This window comes from Mobula hypostoma, chromosome 2, assembly GCF_963921235.1.
Source record: "Mobula hypostoma chromosome 2, sMobHyp1.1, whole genome shotgun sequence".
NCBI classification, from domain to species: domain Eukaryota; kingdom Metazoa; phylum Chordata; class Chondrichthyes; order Myliobatiformes; family Myliobatidae; genus Mobula; species Mobula hypostoma.
The window spans coordinates 237,659,532-237,672,009 of NC_086098.1; positions in this window are offsets into that span (position 1 = coordinate 237,659,532).

Below are 12,478 nucleotides of genomic sequence, written 5' to 3' on the forward strand. Positions count from 1 at the left end.
AAAAATAGAAGATTATTGAATTGGAGTTTGATGTTACATGAGCATAATATTTTGATAACTCATATTAAAGGTAAAGATACTGTTATTGCTGAAAGTCTATCTAGATGTTGAATGTACAATGTAATTTTTTGATGGAGTTGTATTTTAACATTTGTAACACTCCTACGGTATATTAGTTTGCAAAGTGCTCTATATAACACTGTATATAATTTTTTGATGGAGTTGTATTTTAACATTTGTAACACTCCTACTGTATATTAGCTTGCAAGGTGCTCTATGTAACACTCTATATAACACTGCAAATATTGTGTATGTTGTAGATCTTATGCATTTGTTTCTTTTTGTGAATAGTTATTGTTAAAAATTTGATCATTAAAGAGCAAAATTTTCCCTTTTTGGAGGGAGGTGTCATATACCTCGTGAGTATCTTGTGACTGTCTTATCACCATGATGTAATTGAGTATCTTGTGAGTATGATGTAATGGTTTGTGATGATGGGATGATGTAATTTTCCCGCCAGAGTGATGTCACGTGATAACATGTTCTCAACAGGTATATAATGGGAAACGTCTGCAGTTACGCAATTTAATTCTTTGTTTATTCGTCATTTACTCCGTTATATTGTGTATTGCTCTTATGACGCAAGTTTCGTTTTAAAGTGGAGGTTTACTTTCTATAGTAAGTCTAGTATTGCAGGGTGAAGACCTCACTAAAGTACGGGAACCTGAAGGATCGAGTAAAGTTGGTGACGTTTGGCGGTTTAATACAGGATCGACCTTATTGCATCTTCCTTCAGAAATAATGTCCTGCATCTGAGATAACCCCAGTAATTATCAGGAAGGTTTTTGCAGTGTTCATTCGCCAGAAAAAGTTCAGTTCCTTTAAGCGGTTTTATTTCTTTCGTCACGAATCGTTTAGACAGAATCAGCAGTCATGTCACGCCTTCGAAGAAATCCGTTTATAGAAAAGTCTCTCCTAACTGCGTAAATCATTGGACTTTCGAACTTACCATTTTAAGACTGTGTTTGAATTCACCACTTTAAGACTGTTTTCGAATTTACCACTTTAAGAATTGTTCCAGAGTTGCCGTTTAACAGTTAACTTCCTGTTAAGTTAGTCGTTTGAATATTTTTCGCTATTCTTGAGCAGAGTGTAATAGATGTTTATGTTTGTTTCTAAAACCTGCCTCAATTCGACATTCATTGTTGTTGGTCACGTGACAGCCCATTGAAGCTATGCGGCTTTACACAATTATTTATGTAATACCAGGGAAAACACACGTCAGTCCATATTGTCATTCCTGGATCTTTATGCCAAAGGATTAAATCTGGATAAACAGTGTAAACCATGAACTGGGAAAGCGCATTTACAGGATATTATGTACCTGGAGATTGACACCTTTCTGCGTTCACAGGCAAACGCCTGCCAGCTTCCGCTCAGCTACTTGGATTCACCTGCCACTCCTTCCAGACTCCTCACCTGCAGCCTATTTAACCTCAGTTCTCATCCACAGTCCTTGTTCACTCATCAAAACATCGAACCAGTTGCTCCTAGCTTTTACTCTCCCTGGCTAATGTATACCTTGTTGCCAGTTTTGCTTTGTTTCCGTTCACTCTGGTGTAGCGGCTCCTCGTGGCTTGTTATTTTGTGATCTTTTATTAAGGTTATTTTTCACCGCTAAATCGACTCCGCAGCTCTGCTTTGGGTCAGGCCTCTTCTGCATTTCTTGACCGCAATGCATGGAATCGAAAATACACAGCGTTCTCCTTCTGCAATCTGTTTTAATGTACATTGTAACTGATGCTGTAACGGATTTCTTGGGCATGACTTCCGGAAGTCCTCAGAAGAGGGCTTATGACTGGAACTGTCACTGACTGCCCTTCCCACTGCAGACCTGCTATATGTCATATCCCCATAGCAAAATCCTCTCTTCCGCCTGCTCTCTCGCTAAACAGCCCACTTTAAATGTCAACTAGCGGAGGTACGTACCGAGCGAAAACGGAGAGCAGCATAAGAATGTCACGGGAACAGCAGGTAACGGTTCGTTCCATCAAAATACTTCCACAGTACTATTAAATTCTGTTTCTCTTTGGTGGTGAGAAGATTTCACAAGAGCTCCTCAGAATCGGGATTGGGGAGTGAAGTGAAGGAGTAAGGAGAATACCTAAAAATCATAAGACATAGGAGCAGAATTAGGCCATTCGGACCATCAGGTCCTCTCCGCCATTCCATCATGGTTAATTTATTATTCCTTTCAACCATATTCTCCCGTCTTCTCCCCGTAACCTTTGCCACCATTCCTAATCAAGAACCGATGAACCTCCACTCTCTGGCTAAAGAAATTCATCCTCTTCTCTGTTCCAAAAGAACTGTTGTATTCACAGGGGATAATGGTCATGGTGCTTTAAAGAGAATTAAGTTGTGGATGTTGGGAAGTAGACACACTTTGGATATAATCCAAAATAATAAACGTCACAAATATGGTGCCATGGCGACTAGTGTTGAAACATCAACTTGTTACAATTGATATACCGGACGTAAACAAATGCTTTATAATTTCCTCAGGACATGTAAACATTCAGAAAACGAAGTTCTGAAAGGGCCATAAAGAGGCCAAGACTGTTAAAGGTAGTATAAACTAGTGGGTAAGTAACGAACAAATGCAGTGCAGCACGGGTAAATGCGAAATTGGCCATTCAGGCAGAACATGTAACAATGAAGAAAGTGAGGTACAAGATCAGACACGGAAGATCTCTGAGGCACACAGCGATGTGGATCTCCCAGTATTTCAGCGCAAAATATTAGCATACAAATACTGCAAGTATAAAACTAAGGAAAGTAAAGTAATTGTAGACTGGTTTCGATTATTATTGTATGAACTGTAGTGTAATGGAATTCATTGTTTTCATGAACCTCACGGAGCAAACAGTAGATATCATCATATTAAATACAGAAATAAATATAGGATGAGCGGAAAACAAAAATTATGTTGCCTTAGCCGACATTCATTTTCAATGACTCCCATTATCCGGAAAATGCATTGCATCTATTGCTAAAATCAGGTCGGTGGTACAGCAGCCGGAAAGACACACATTCAACATTTATGAACGGAAGATGAATCAACCCATGGACGCTACTTCAATATTTTTTGCTCTATTTTTGTACTGTTTATTCAATTTTATTTTTAAACTAATATTATTGTAATTCATAGTATTTTTAAGTATGACATTTTACTACTGCCGTAAAACAACTAATTTCAAGACATGCGCCTGCCTCGACATTAAACCTGATTCGGATGTACATTACTTAATTGAGCAATCCAAGCCGTGACAAAAGTGCTGACGTGGCAATAATGGAATATCGGAGTAAGTGGCAGCACCATTACGTCAGTCGAAGCCCTGATCTAATGTTACTCTGCATTACTATTGCCAAAGCTCCACCGACTGCATATTTTTATATGCACTGAAAACTCTTCAATTAAATTGATCCTTAAGTTCTCTGCAAATAAATTCAACAATTGTATTCCTCATTTAATTCGTGAGAAATCATTCAGTGATTATTACCTGGTAGGTTGATCTCGAAGGTGAAATCGTGAAGGGTCCAGAATGACATGGCCAACTGGATTGGAAATTGGCTTCCTAGAAGGAGCTAGAAGGGCTGTTACTGAGACTGAAGACCTATGGCCAGTGGTGTGCTGCTGTTTCTCATAAAAAATGATTTGGATAATCAGGTAGGTGGCATGATTAGTAAATGCAAGAATGACGCTAAAGTTGGTAGTTTAACAGAGAGTGAAGAGGGCTGTCTTGGGCTGCCATAGGATCCAGATCAGTTCGGAAAGCGGGAAAAGGAATGGAAGATTAAACTTTACTGTGAAACACGGGAGTTTTGAAAAAGATCATGCTTCGATGTCATTCGCCATCTACATTGACATGTGTTCGGAATTTGCAGTGGTTTGTTGGCGCGACATTCAACAAAAGACGACAACATTCAACAATTATACAGAAATAAAAGGATTGCATGAAAATAAAATTAGAGGAAAGACATTGAATAAAAGGTGCATTAATACATAAATACTGGCATGCGTTTACGATATAAACAGCAATATAAATATTTGTTTAAAGGGCTGCCGAAAGGCTGCAGTGCTTGATGGCAGTAATACATAGAGGGGGCGGGGCTAAGTAGAATGGTTGATTGGATGAAATGCCTGGAGTGCAGGGACTTCTAAGGTGTTGTGAGGTTTTAGTTTTAATAGCCATATAGCCCTTTCCAGTGGGAGCTTTTTGAAAAGGCAGTTCTCTGGGTTAGTTGTGCTCACAATGATTTGTCGTACCCGCTTCTTGGTTCGGAAAAAAAGTTAGCTGGACCTAGGTTGTGTTGGTGGTGGTTGTGGTAAAATAGACATGGGGGCACAAGCCATAATTCTATATATGTGTCAACACAGTTTTAAATGCAAAGTTCAAAGTAAGTTAATTAACAAAGCACAGACATGTTACTATGACCTGCCCTGAGGATCATTTTCATCCAGGTATTCACGGTACGTAATAGAAACACAGCAGAATTAATCTAAAACTGCACACAAACAAATACGGACAAACAACCAATGTGCAAAAGAAAACCAACTGTGCCATAGAAAAACAACAGTACATAAGTATGTAAATAATATTGAAATTTTGAGTTGTAGTGTCCCTGAACGTGCGACCATAGCTGGGGGAAGCATTTTAATCTATGGATTCAGGAGACTAATGGTTGAGCGGTAGGAGTTGGTCATGAACCTGAAGGCGTGGGACCCGAGATTTCAATACCTCATTCAAAAGCCAGAAGAAAGCATGGCGTGGATAATAGGGTTATTAATCATGATGGACGGTGTTTTCCTTCGACCGTCCTCCCGTGTTTAGTGGTGGGTTCAGTATCGTCCAGCTTGAATCTATAGAAGTTATCAAACTTTGACAACCCGAATCAGAGAGAGATCTGCAGATGGTGAAAAAGGACATGCTTGTCTCTCTCAGACGGGCCAAGCAGAAAATTGTGGTGAGTGGACGCATCTGGAATATTGGTTCATTTCTGATTGCCATACCATAGAAATAACCTGCTTCTTCAGTGGAGGGAGTGAATAAGAGATTCATCAGAATATAATTGAGGACTGGCGGGTTGAAGTTAAAAGAAGACACCGAAAATACTGGAAATGCTTTACCTAAAGCGATGGAGGTTCGGGGGCCACTCTGCGGGTGTTTATAAAATCTTGACTGACAAATTGGACTGGCATGTCATTTCCCAAGGTAAGGGAAGTAAAGCGAGACCACTAGGTCAAAGTGAAATAGGAAAGAGTTGAGGATGAATTGACGGTCATTTATTTAATACAGGACGGTCAGTACTCTATAGAGAACGACTTACCAGAAGATGAGGAAGAGGCGGGTACAGTTACAACATTCAGAAAACATTTGGATAGGTACATGGATAAGAAAGGTTTAGAATGAAATTAGGAAAGAGTAGGGAAAGGAGACTAGCCCAATAATGCATCAGAGTCAGCATGTACGAGCTGGGCCGAAAAGCCTTTTGCCGTGCTCCGTTACTTTTATTAGTAGCTATCGCAGAATGTGGAGGTGCAAACGAAAGATTTGCGCCGTCTCATTCGGAATGTTTTAAAGCTTCTTAAGATAAACTTAGACAGTGACACGGATGAGGAATGTACACTTGTACAGGCCGAATGAATTACTTTCGTAGATTTATCAGCGTTCATTCCATTAGCTCAGCAGAACATTATGGTGGGGAGTGTCTGTTTCTGTACTGTACTGTGCTGTTCTTTATTTTCGAAATAAATCAAACCAAAAATAATTTATTCCTACTTCATTTCCTGCCGCGCGTGGTCTCACTTCTGTAAAGTTCATCCGGCCGCTGTGTTGACTGAGATGGAAAGAGATTTAAGTGAACGACAGTGTTAAACCCAGAACCAGACAACAACGACAATAAAAACAATCATAAGCAGTTAGAACGAATTTGGAATCTGACTGCGGGTTCCCACAGCGAATATATCCGTGAGGAGAAAGATAATCGCCACAAGAAAGCCGGCATGATACAGTGAAAGGTAAACGTGCGTGGATGGGGCATCTGCAAGAGAAAAGAAGCGTTCGTATTTATATTCTCGAACATTTCTACCTCAGCATTTCCGACTCTAACGGTATACTTACAAAACGGGTACGCACGGTAGGAGGTTCGTAGCAGATCATAGTGTCACTAGATCCAGAAATAGATTTTAAAATATTTATGAAACAGTTAAAGATCGTCTACGTATCAAAAGAGAGAGGGAGGGGGAGGAAAGGAAGAGTGGGCGGATAATTAGATCAGGATCAGTCTTAATATCACTAATTCGTGTCGTGCAACAGTAAAGTCTATAAATCACGATAATAAACATATTTAAAAATAGATTTATTTTATAGATTAACAGTTTCTGGTGCAGAAAGAGGGCAAACCGTGAGGTAGTGTCAGGCAGTGATAACTAGATGAATACTATATACAGGCAGATTAATGTTCTGGAAGACAAAAGACCACCGCACTGAAAAATACAATGAAACCATCCCAGTGTCAGGCACGGGGAAGTTTATGGTGCCCTTCTTCACCCACCGCGCTCTCCACAGTCAGATACCAAACACAGATCAATTCGAAAGACTCCAACATGCACTGGAATGAAACGGTTGCAACCTATCTAGGGGTCATTGAAGGTCATTGCGAAAAACTTCAAAGAGATGTCAGAGGTAGGTATTTTTACACAGAGTGACGGCTGCGTAGAAGGCGCTGCCAGAGTTGGTGGCAAAGGCAGATACATTAGGGACCGTAAAGACGCTGTTAAATAGGCTCATGGATGATTGACAAATGGAAGGCTCTATAAGCGGGAGGGTTAGAATAGGTTAAATCGTCAGCGCAACATCGTGAGTCGAGGGATCTGTACTGTGCTCTAGTGTCATACGTTCTGTCGCTAATCAGAGGAATACCCGACCAGCAACATTTTTTTTCCTTGAGTACTATTCAACGTTTCGTCTGCCTTGTCAGCGCCTATCAGCCCATCGGCTTATCATTTTCCTTCCTCCTTTTCTGGCGAAACATGAGGTACCATTGTGTTCTGATGCCGTGGATAAAGAAGCCTCGTACACTTTGTGAAGTAGGTCTCCATCAAAAGTACGGTGAAAAGAAACGCAAGGGAAGAGAATGCCTGCGGAGTAAGGAAATATCCAGGAAACAGAAGAAAATGGTTTATTTCGGAGCTCTTAAGGGGTGACAACTAGGAAAGGAAGAAATTCATCAGGATGCCATCTGAATAAAGCTGTACCAAATTATTTGTGTGTGTGTATATATATATATATACACACACACACCTACACACACACACACACACACACACACACACACACACACACACACACATATATATATATATATATGTATGTATGTGTGCATATGTATATATATATATATATATATACATACCGGAATCTACGTAAAATGCCTTGTCCGTTCACCAAATTATTAGGATTCCTAATTTCCATTGGGACCTGCGTCCTAAGGATTAAAATCGAACATGGAGGATAGAGAGAAAAATAACGAGACAGAATAAAAAAGAAATGGAATTAGACATTGGACAGATAAAGTGTTTGGATGGGGGCGGAAATGTAATCATCTCCAATAATATTTCAGTGATCCTCATTGATGGATTTCTCTGAGCTACGGAGGATGAGTAAATCCTCTGTCTTTGTTCCATAAGTCAATATAGGATACTTTATATGCATCAGGAGAGTCAGTTTGAGATCTGACGCGAAGCTATGATAATAATGTAACAAGCTGCACTTTGCTTACCCCGGAACAATTCCACATGAACAAATCTGCTCCTAAGGCAGAGGGTTTCCAACATGGGGTCTACGGACCCGTTGGCTAATGGTAGGGGTCCATTGCATAATAAAAGCTTGGGAACCCCTGTCCTAAAGCAATCACTTCAATGATCTGGCGCAAGAATCGCTTCCCAACCAAATTCGATGCAGTGAAGACTAACCAGGAAGGAGATAGATCAGGACGCAGACCGTTGAAAAGCTCAATGTCGCAGTCACTACTAAATGTTTATCCAGTGATTGCGCAGATATCGGAGAGCATGGAAGGGAAGCGAAATGCAGGTCGGATACCATCATTCTGTCTAGCATTTAAAGATACATCTGTGGAAAGTACCGCGCCGTGCCCATTCACGCTACAGGTTTCCTGTTTACGCTTTCAAGGTCAATGATTGCGTCAAGCTGCAAAGGGCGCAATGTGATAGATGAGCACGCGTGGAAAGTGTTGTGAGGACCAGGCTGCTTAAACCGAAGGCTAGAAACAGGTGGTGTCAGGTGACATTCATTTGTTTCTCTCAACCTTGTGGCCCCTGTACTTTTTCTTTGTCACCCTTCAGTGAACTTCCGTTCTAACAGCAGCACTATGTTCTACATCCTTATTCCCATTAAATACGGACCTGGTTGGCTTGGTACCTTGGAGCAATTTTCCGACACTAATCCAAGACATAGCTTTCAATTTATTATCTAAAAATCGATCCAGCTCGGTTTACATTTGAGCAGATACAAAGATCTGAATGCCATCCACGTAGAACATTCTGGAGATTTATTAACATTCTGGTTGAAGAAAATACCTCTCATCTCATATCTGAAAGGGTAACCCTATTTTGAAAGTGTCGCCGTCATCCTAGGTACCTTCATCCAAGAGAATCAATAACCCTGCATCAACCCCGTCAGCCCAGAATGCAATTTGCAGGTCATGTGAGTTTACAACCAATTCTTCTAAGGACCGCAGACATTGACTTCTTCCTAATTTTAGCCTTGTAATCTATTCCTGATACTAAAAGCCGGCAGGTTGTTTGTCGCCTAATTGTTCCTTGTACCTGTACATTAACTTTCAGTGATTTGTGTACAATTAACTCATTGTCCCCCTTGAAACCAATATATTTCAGTCCTTGTTCATTTAAAATTCCTTTACTGCTCGTTGACTTACGTGCATGTTCTTGAACTTTTCCGCGCTACATTTCCTTTTCTTTGTTACTTGGAAATTCGCTTATGGCATTGTTAAAATGATCTATTTCCGCTAATCAACCTTCTATTAATGCCAGATATATCATATAAACTTTAATAATTCTGTGTGACATCTTATCAACTGTTTTCATAAAGTAAATACGTTAACTGTTTCGCCATTACCTCTTCTGTGAATTACAAAATCAAAATGTAGATTTGCCAAATATATTTCACTCTGCCAAATCCATAACTCTATCAAATCTAGTCATTATTTTTTTCCTGTTTCGACGTCTTTGCCATAATGTTCTGCTAACTATACATTGTATGTTAATTCCTTTTGCTCCCCTTCTTTCAATGATGGAAATACATTTATAGTCGATGAATCTAAGGGATTGTCTAGGATGATGAAGATGATGACAACATCAGTACGTCTACGACATCCATAACTACCCTAGAAGAAAAAAAAATTCAGGATCTATATTGTATACATTTCTCTGACATTAAATGTATATCTGAATCCTTTGAAACCTTTAATTACGTAGTCTTAGGAATTTAACACTTCCTCTCTTGTCAATTTCACCAATAGTATATCGTTGCGGCAATCTCACTCGCTGATAGTTCTTCATCACAATCTTGTACATCTCTGTGGCTTCCAAGAGAAATGGTTTCTTTTGCCTCTTGATGACAAACAAAATTGCATCGTTTAAATTGACAGTTTATAAATCAATTTAAATTGTCCTTTTTTTTGTTCTGTCTGAAATAATGCCAATGGAGTCTATAGAGACGAGATTCAAAATGGAGGTCTAATATTATCCACAACCAAGGCGTCAACTAGTTCTCCGATAATCCAGTTATGCTGTTGTGTGGTGTGACAAGATATAAAATCAAACGGTCATTAGAAGATCAAATGTCGTAACATGGTCAAACGCTGAAACGCATGGTCAAACCCAATATGTTTTCTTAACAACCTTTCATCATTAGAAAGCATTTCTGACGTGTCTGTAGCGTCTCTGCAACGCTTTAGCTTTTAACTGTAGTTAAAGTGAAGAATCTTTCGATTAAGTTCCAAACTAGCATACTGGGGCCATGCATTGAACGATACCTATTCACTAATTCCTCCACACCATCCCAGAGATACATGCGATTAAGAAACAGGTTTCTTATTACTTTTTTACTGTCGAATCTCTCAATTATTCTTCCTCAGAAAAGTACTTTAGATCAGAGGTGTGACGGCAGATTGAGGACAACGCCTGTTTCGTAATATGCAAAATCGTCGACGTCGTGGCTATCCCTGAAGGTCCAGGATGATGGTCTTCGGTCTGTTGATCGACTTATGGGCTCTCAAGTCGCTTATGAGTCCAATCTTGTATTTGAAAGTTTTTGGGCATTCCGGACAGGTAGTTCCAGATGGCAGATCGGGCTTTGGTTGTTGCTGCCTCTCTTTCCATTTTCTTCTCTTTTCTTCTAATTCTGAACATCTGTTGGCTTCGAAAGTTGCTATTCTCTAATGATGGCTTGCCAAAGTTTTTTGTCCTTGGCATTGGTTTCCTAATTGTTGATGTCGATGTTACATTTCTTCATGTTGGCTTTTAAGACGTCTTTGAATCTCTTCTGTTGTCCGTCGCTTTTACGTTTGCCTTCTTTAAGCTGGGAGTAGAAGATTTGTTTCGGCGGTTTTTCGTCTTTCTTCCGAACAACATGACTACTGCATATTAGTTTCTTCTTGATGACGTAGGGTTCAATGCATGTTGTTTTTGCTTCATTTAGCACACTGACGTTCGTTCTTCAATCTTCCCAGCTGATATTTAAGATGTTTCTTTAACAGCGTTGATGGAACTTTCCAAATGCCTTCAGATGTCGTTGGTATGTTATCCAAGTTTCTGATACATACAGGAGCGTTGGGATTACCATTGCTTTGTACACTAACATTATGGTGTCAGTTTGGATGTCACGATCATGAAAGAGTCTTGTTCAGAGACGTCGAAAAGCTGTTCCAGCGCAGTTAATACGATGTTGGATCTCGTCATGAAGGTCGACATTGGAGGAGAGGTGACTTCCAACATACGGAAAGTGGTCCACGTTTTCTAGGGTTGGTTCGCCAAGTTGAATTGATGGTTCTACCCGGTTTGTCTCAATTGGTCTCAATTGCGAAATAATCCCTGCATCGCATACTCAGTCGGTAACTTCAATGCAACAATGGAACTATAGATAAAAAATATTTAAAATGCAACTTTTGGAAAATCAAAAATAAAACAGAAATGTTGGAAGCATCGGCAGATCAACCGCCGTCTGAGTAAAGTTATGGTTTCAGATAGATGAGTCTACTTCTACTAATAATATCATGAAGTCTACGCCACCGAATGAAGACTTCCATTCGCCCTCTCTGCCGGAAGAATGCTGGCTTATCCCACCTATTGTCTTCTTAATACTATCAGCAAGGAGAAAGAAGTAATGCAAACACTGAAGCCAGCGCTGTTATTCAAAATTTGTTCGCCTTTCTCCGGTTCTCTTTCCTGTCCGACAGTAGAACCTCTCACTTTAATATTTCAGCATTGCTCTGAAATTTCCGCTTGAATTACTTGTTGCAAAATCGTTCAGTTTCAATATGGTCCCTCCCTGAAATCTGACCAGGCTCGCTCCTGAAACCGTTTCTGGAGACTCCTATCACGTAAATCGTCCCCATCTCGGCCCTCCCTTTATCTGTAATTTCTTTCAGCCCTACGTGTCTTCCCATATCCTGTCCGTCTCGAAAATCAGCCGCGACCTAAATGATTATTGCAGGAGGCTCAATGCAAAGTCCTCGCTATGTTCCAAGTTCCTACACAGCATGAAAAAGTTTCTGGTCCAATTGTCCTGCAGGGAAAAAGCAAGCCGAGTTAGTTCTGGAAGAATTTTGTTGTATTCTATTTTCAGACTCCATAATCTGTATTCAGTACACTCCGTTAACTGCCTCCTCACATTTATAATTGGAAAGTTCTTTGTTTGCTGCTAACATCCGGTACCTCTGGCTCCCAATATCGCAACCGGAAATCGCATCTAGCTCTTCGCCTCCCTCTTGTGACAGACATGGACCAGTACAACTACAGAGCACTTGTCAAAGCCACCTTCTGCCTTCCCCACTGAACGCGCAGAATAAAAGCATTTTGTGCGAAAGTGGGAGGTAACTCACTCACTTCTGCCGAAAGGCTCTTAGCTTGAATCGTGTGCGACGCCTATTTATTATCTTTGGCTCAATGATCGTCAATCTGGAATATTAAGGATATGAGGTTAGCTAGCCAATAATGTAAATGAGGGCACCAAAACTTTTATATCTATAAGTGCAAACGAGAGGCTAGTGTGGATGCCGGATGGTATGTTGCCTCCGACTGCTAGGGTCCGAGATATCCCGGATCGAGATCTGGGTGTTCCTGAGTTGGGTGGTGAACAGCCAGGGGTCGTGG